Source organism: Anomalospiza imberbis, chromosome 3 (assembly GCF_031753505.1).
Source record: "Anomalospiza imberbis isolate Cuckoo-Finch-1a 21T00152 chromosome 3, ASM3175350v1, whole genome shotgun sequence".
Lineage (NCBI taxonomy): Eukaryota > Metazoa > Chordata > Aves > Passeriformes > Viduidae > Anomalospiza > Anomalospiza imberbis.
The window spans coordinates 45,504,905-45,510,904 of NC_089683.1; the positions used below are offsets into that span (position 1 = coordinate 45,504,905).

General features: G+C 43.8%; 1 protein-coding gene across 1 annotated transcript in view; it reads left to right on the forward strand.

The window, feature by feature from the left end:
* The window catches only part of FOXO3 (forkhead box O3), an 89,670-nt gene extending 85,213 nt beyond the window's left edge, over positions 1–4,457 (forward strand). The window contains exon 3 of the mRNA XM_068184211.1: positions 270–4,457. The gene's annotated coding sequence lies outside the window, so the exon portion shown is untranslated. The remainder of the gene's footprint in view (positions 1–269) is intronic.
* Positions 4,458–6,000: the final 1,543 nt, after the last annotated feature.

Consider the following 6,000-nt stretch of genomic DNA (forward strand, 5'->3'; position numbering starts at 1 on the left):
AGAGAGGGTTTTTTCTGTCCTGTTTGGGAGCAGCTAAGCCATCAAAGAAACACATGAACCTTGGCAAGGGGAAAGTATTTTCAGGCAGGGTCATCTTATTCCTTGCTATATGTTTCAAGCTCCTGGGTGCAAACATGCCTGAATTACTCCTCAGTGTAAGCTGTTGTTTTGTTTGGATGTTTGCTTGGTTACCTTTTTTGTTGTGTTTTTTTTTTTTTCTACATGCAGTAATCTCACTGTCTTTTCTTCTTTTTCTTTTTCTTCTCCAGGCCCTCAAACTGACACGAGATGTAGAGAGAGAACCCTTTGCCAAATCTGCTGTCAGCAAGTGGACAGTGATACTGTTTACAGCTTACGACCTTTGTGAACCCTGCATTATTTTCCTAATGAAGCAGACTGTTAATAGGCCCCTTACTGGAGTGAAGAACCTACTTTTTTTCCCCCTCTTTTTCTTCTTTTTTTCTCTTTTTTTTTTTTTGGTTGAAAATTGAACACATTCTGAAGTATGCAAAATCTTCCTTTTCTGGGATGGCCAAGCACCTGCTGTGGAGACAATGTTCAGCACCATCCTGTTGAGAACACGCTGTGTAGCCTTTACACTAGTTACTTGTCAATGAGTATGTGGTGTTTCAATATATTAATGGTTTATGGGCTGTTTTAAGTTGGCTTTAGAGATTTTCCCTATCTGCCCACCCTCCTCCCTACAGCCTCCAGTTTGATTTCCATAGATTTTTAGCCATTTTTGCTTTCTCTCCCTGGGGAATCTGAGGCACTGTGCACATGCATGGAAATGACCCTAACCCAACACTGCTCAGGTGTCGGGGTTTTCTGAAGGTACAGCGTTTGTTAGTCCTATCAGCCAGCTGGATTCCAGAGAGAGGATGTGCGTGGCCTGTTTGTTGGGTTGGTTGGCTTGTTTCTTTCTTATTCTTTCCTTAAGTTTAATGGTACACCCCTGTTTTCCATAAGGGTCAGCCCAGAGTTGGTTGCAAATCAAGGGAAGCTAGTGAGTTTGCCGGCTCAGGAGGACGGACTGACAGCGGGTGCCGTTGCCCTCGCATGCAGTGAGGCAGGAGCCCCTTTCCTGCCCGCTGGAACAGGCTTCCCTCCTGCCTTACGTTAGCAAAGCTGCCCTTGCTGCTGCAGGGGGCTGGTGAGGAGTTATGGGCTGAGCTGCCACGCAAGGTGGATGCAGTCACCTGTAGAGATGTGTTTGGAAACACAAATTAAAGGAAACCGAGTGGCTGGGCATCGGCAGGTGACTTGCAGTGACAATGCCAGGAGCTGAGGCACAGATCACTGCAGTGTGTGTTACGGCATTAGAGATCCTGTTTATTTTTGTTGTTGTTGTTGTTGTTGTTGTTTTGGACATATCCTTGATTATTTTACCTTCTCATTATGTATAATCCATTGTGGCAGAAGAAGCAGGAGTGGGAATGGCAAGGTGACAGTATCGTACAAATGGCTTTTCATACGAGTGCAGATTGTAGCAGGATAAATGACACTGAAAGACAAGGCAGTTTTATATATTTTGCTTCTAAGATTTTTATTTTGTAAAATTAATAATTAATAATAATAATGAATAAAAGGTATGGTGCTGTATAGATCCTCTCTATAATCTGGAAAGTTTGATTACTTTTTATTAGTATCTGGGAGGGAGGGATAAAAAAAAGAAGGGGAAAACACCAGTGGTACATAGGAATTTGGTATGAAGAGGTTCTGAATAGGACAGTGTATACATAATTCTCCAAAACGATATATGAAGTTTTTTTTTTCCTTTGCATAAAAGCATTATGCATATAAATATATAAATATATTTTATTATGTACAGAAATGGATCATTATGCATGGATGTTAGGAAAACAAAACTAGCATTTTAACGCAAGGTCTCAGTGCATGAGTTCCCACGGACCCGTATCCCATGCAATGTGGAGTGACTCCCTCTCGCCACTGCCACCACACATGCACAGTCATGCACCAACACTCACAAGCATTTGTGGGCCCTTCCTCACTCCTTACTTTCCAGGTCCCTGAGGTGTTTTTGGTGAAACAATGGCTCCTAGTGTGATGGAAGTTTTGGTTTTGTACCGTAGCCCCCATGCTGTTCTCTCATAAAGATGCACCTCTTGTTTTCTCCCCCCAGTTACGACTGTGTAGGCTCTGTGCAGTTGTGGTTAGCATAATCCTGTAGCATATCAACTCTTTCAAGCAGCCAAGGGTTTATCATTTGCCTTTAAAAAAAAACTTTTCTTTTTACACTGAGGGTTTCTATTTGCTAGCATGTGGCCCAGTTTATTGCATTCATTGGAGCTGGCTGGTGCACATTGCCCATGTCTATCAGCAGCCTGCTTCCCAGGATGCTTGTGTGGCACAGCTGGGCACCCTGCTTACCCAAGTCCAGTTGCAGACACCTTTTACTGAAATTGGTCAGGAGTTCATCCCTGGCCTCCCCTGAGCATGTGCCATGAGCTCTTAGCTTCCTGGCACACCCCAAAATGGGAGTGTATGCTGAAAGACTTCCCTCTGGTGTTTCTTTTGCTGAGGCTTCTCTGTAGCTGCTGCCCTGTGGCTGGACTTGTTCCCCAGCCCTATGTTTTGACTGTCAGCAGAGCTCACTCGGTGGCTTCCTGGGCTGAGGTGCAGCTTTTGATTCCTACACAGATGAGCCTCCAGTGAGACCTGTCGTGCTGCCCAAAGACCCACTGTCACTGACAGATCAGTAAAACCTGACTCGATGGTATGGCCAGAGTGACCAAACCCCATAATTTTTTTTTTCTTGGTACAGATTCAGTTCTTGTCAAAGGCAAGGGAAGGCCTGTTTAAAGCTTAAATGAAACGGCTGCAAATTCTCCTCTTTTCCAGCAACTTAACCTGCTTGGGTTCAGAGGCACTGCTTTCCACTTGCAGAAATGAGAAACAAAACTATGGCCTGCTCTGTTCAGAAAATGGAGAAAAAACACTTGATTTAGAGACAGCCCATCAATGGCAGAGAATTTTTTTTTTTTAAGAAATAATAAAAGCATTAGTGGCTGAAAGGCTTAACCAACCTCCCAGCAATGTCAAGGGGAGCATTTCCATTGGCGTGGCTGGGACAGCTTGGGCCCCTGCTTTGGAGAACATCCCAGCACTCGCTGAAGAGGAATGGACTTGGCCAGCCTCTTCAGTTTGGTTTGGTTTCTATTGCTCAGTTTTGGGGCCAAAATTTTCAAGCAGAAGTGCCTGGTGTCAGGCATCAAACATCAGGGACTTCAAGCATGGTCACAGGGGATGAGCTGCTCAGCTCCCATGGCTTCTTGAAGGAAGGGGAGGGGACAGGTCCCCCCAGGCCCAGGGGAAGGTCCTCATCCTCTTCACCTGCTGAGGTGCCCAGCAAAGGCCCTTTACTCCAGAGGTGCTAAATAAAAATAAATAAATAAATCTCCCTGAATTCAAAGGGCCAGTTATTTAGGTGTCAAAATTAAGCCTTGAATAGCTAGTCTGGGGAACCTACTTTTTGAAAATTTGGCCTTTGAGTCTTTGAACATATTTATGCCTAGAAGTTGTCCTTGTGAAATCATGTAAAACAGACGAAGGTCAAGGTCACAATTACATGGTTGTTTTTTGAACACTTGGTCTAAACAAAAGCTCTAAAAAGGTGTTATTTATGCAGTTTCTAGTCACAGGTTGGGGCTTGATTTAATGATTTTGTAAAAGAAATTTTCTCTTAAGAATAATCAGATAGTTAAACACTGCTTAACTCCAGAAATTTTTGTGCCACTGCCTAAAAAAGTTACCTTTTAGGTCATGTATTTCTCCAAAATTATATCGTTGCTTGGCAATTGGTGTCCTGTAAGTGTTTTAAGTACACAATATACCTTTGGAATTGCCAACAGATGCGAAGGGGGACCAGATACATTTCGTAACTATGGGTTGGAAAAAATGGATTGTACATTTGGCTTCACATGTTTAACTTTTTTTTTAAAAAGTTGCATGATTGGAAAAAATATGTATACAGTATCTGTAAAACTGTTTTATCTGTTTCTGTTTCAAGCCATGTAAATTGGAAGAATATTAAATCCACAGCCTTATTGTGCATGGCCGTCTTTACATACCGAAGAGCTGAACAGTTTATACTTTTCATTTGGGCTATCTTGTACTTTCATTTGAAAGCAGACACTCTCACGTTGCAGTCTTACTGAGGATTTTATATTTAAAAAAAAAAAAAAACCAAAAAAAAAAAAAAAAAACAAAGAAAAAATATGCTGCCCTGGAGGAATATATTACCTTACTACTCAGAGGTTGGAAGGAAGTTTGTTTTGGAGCAAAACCTGCCCCTTTCCAAATGAAGTAGAGACGCAGTGCTTACTCCACTTGGTGTTAGTAGATATTGCCTTGTGTATTCCATTTTAAATTGTAATCTAGTTTGTAAAAGAGATGGTGACGCATGTAAATAAAGCATAATGGATCTCTACATTGCACATTTGCCTTTGCTCTGTTTTATTGTGTCACAGACAGACATGTGTTTACACAAGACCTGGAGAAGGGGTGACTTTCAAGCAGCAAATGAAAATGGCTGGTGGGGTGCTTGGGGCTGGGCAGGGGTCCCCAGCCTGCATCCACTAATATCTGTCAATGCATATTGACATGGGCCTCGACCCTTCAATCCTTCAGCCAAGCCAGTGTAGTTTTGGTGGTCAGATAACCCCCAGGGGGATCATTTACTGCTGCTAAACAATCACAAAGTTCACTTGAATCTAGGGACAGAGGGGGGTTGTCCCCAGGGGTGGCAGTTGCACGCTGGAGCTGCAGACCTACTCGCGTGACCTGGGAGAGAACCAGTCCGACCGCAGACCTGTCCAGAGAAGGGTTACACCCCCCACCGTGGGCTTGGCTGAGTTTCAGACTGTCTTTGAAAAATGCCTGGAGTACTTGAAACCACCCGTTTGGGATTTGGGATAATAAAACCAGCAGCCTGACTCAGCAGAAAGTTATACTGAGGGCTCTGGCAGAGGCACTGAGGAGCGTGCTCAGAAATGAGAGACAAGTCAACAAAAAAACTCTTCTCCCATCCTGATGGGAAGCCAGAGATGTATATGGTCTCTTTGAGTCATTTTTCAGGAGGAAATTATATTTTCAAGAAAGAGGGGGAGGGGGTTTTCATCTCTCCAGGGGGGCAAAACGTGATATTGTCCATGCAGAGCCCACAGGAATGTTGCCCTGAAGTACTGCAGCAATAAAGAGCAGCTTGGGGATATCCCTTGGTAAACATAGCAAGAGCTGTTCAGGTTTTGTTCTAACTAGAGGTAGCCTGAAACATGACAAGATCCAGACAGAGAATAAATAGCCTTTGACCAGGAGAAAGTGTGCATTAAACTGGCCAGAGTGAGAGTGCACTTGTTCTGCAGCAACTACAGCTTCCCCTCACAAATAGACCTGTTTTGCTTGTTTTTTTAGAAGGCTTTCCAACAAGGCTCTGTCTTCTCCATCAAGGGAAGCACCCGGGCCCGCTGCCTTGGCATCACCCCACTGATATTTGGGACAACCTATTGTGATTCTTTGGCCTAGTGAGGTGCCCAAGTCAAAGGTACTCAGCTTTAACCCGAATTTAGGCAGGGGCGGTCACAGCAATGAAGATGAGCTGATCAACTCCTGAGCAAATTTTGTGCTGAACCTACTTGCGTCTATTGTGCAATGCCTTAGCTGTGACCTCCAGTTTGCACGGCCTTGGAATAGATCATTCTTATCTTTCACAGTACTTTCAAAATAAGTCCAAACATTTTAAAACTTCTCCAATTGTCCCAGAAGGCAAAAGACTTTTCAAGTTGCTGCTGAGGCTGGTGAGGCAACAGAGAGCTATTTTAGGAGCTCCCCACCACATATGCTGAGTCGTGAGTTCACCCAGACCAGGGAAAACAGTATTTTACAGCTCTTGTTTGGTTACTGCTGCCAAGGAAGTTAGGGGTGCTTTCAGGAAGGCTGAGATAAGTAAATCTGGGAGGCTACCTCTTTTGCTGGTTGGAG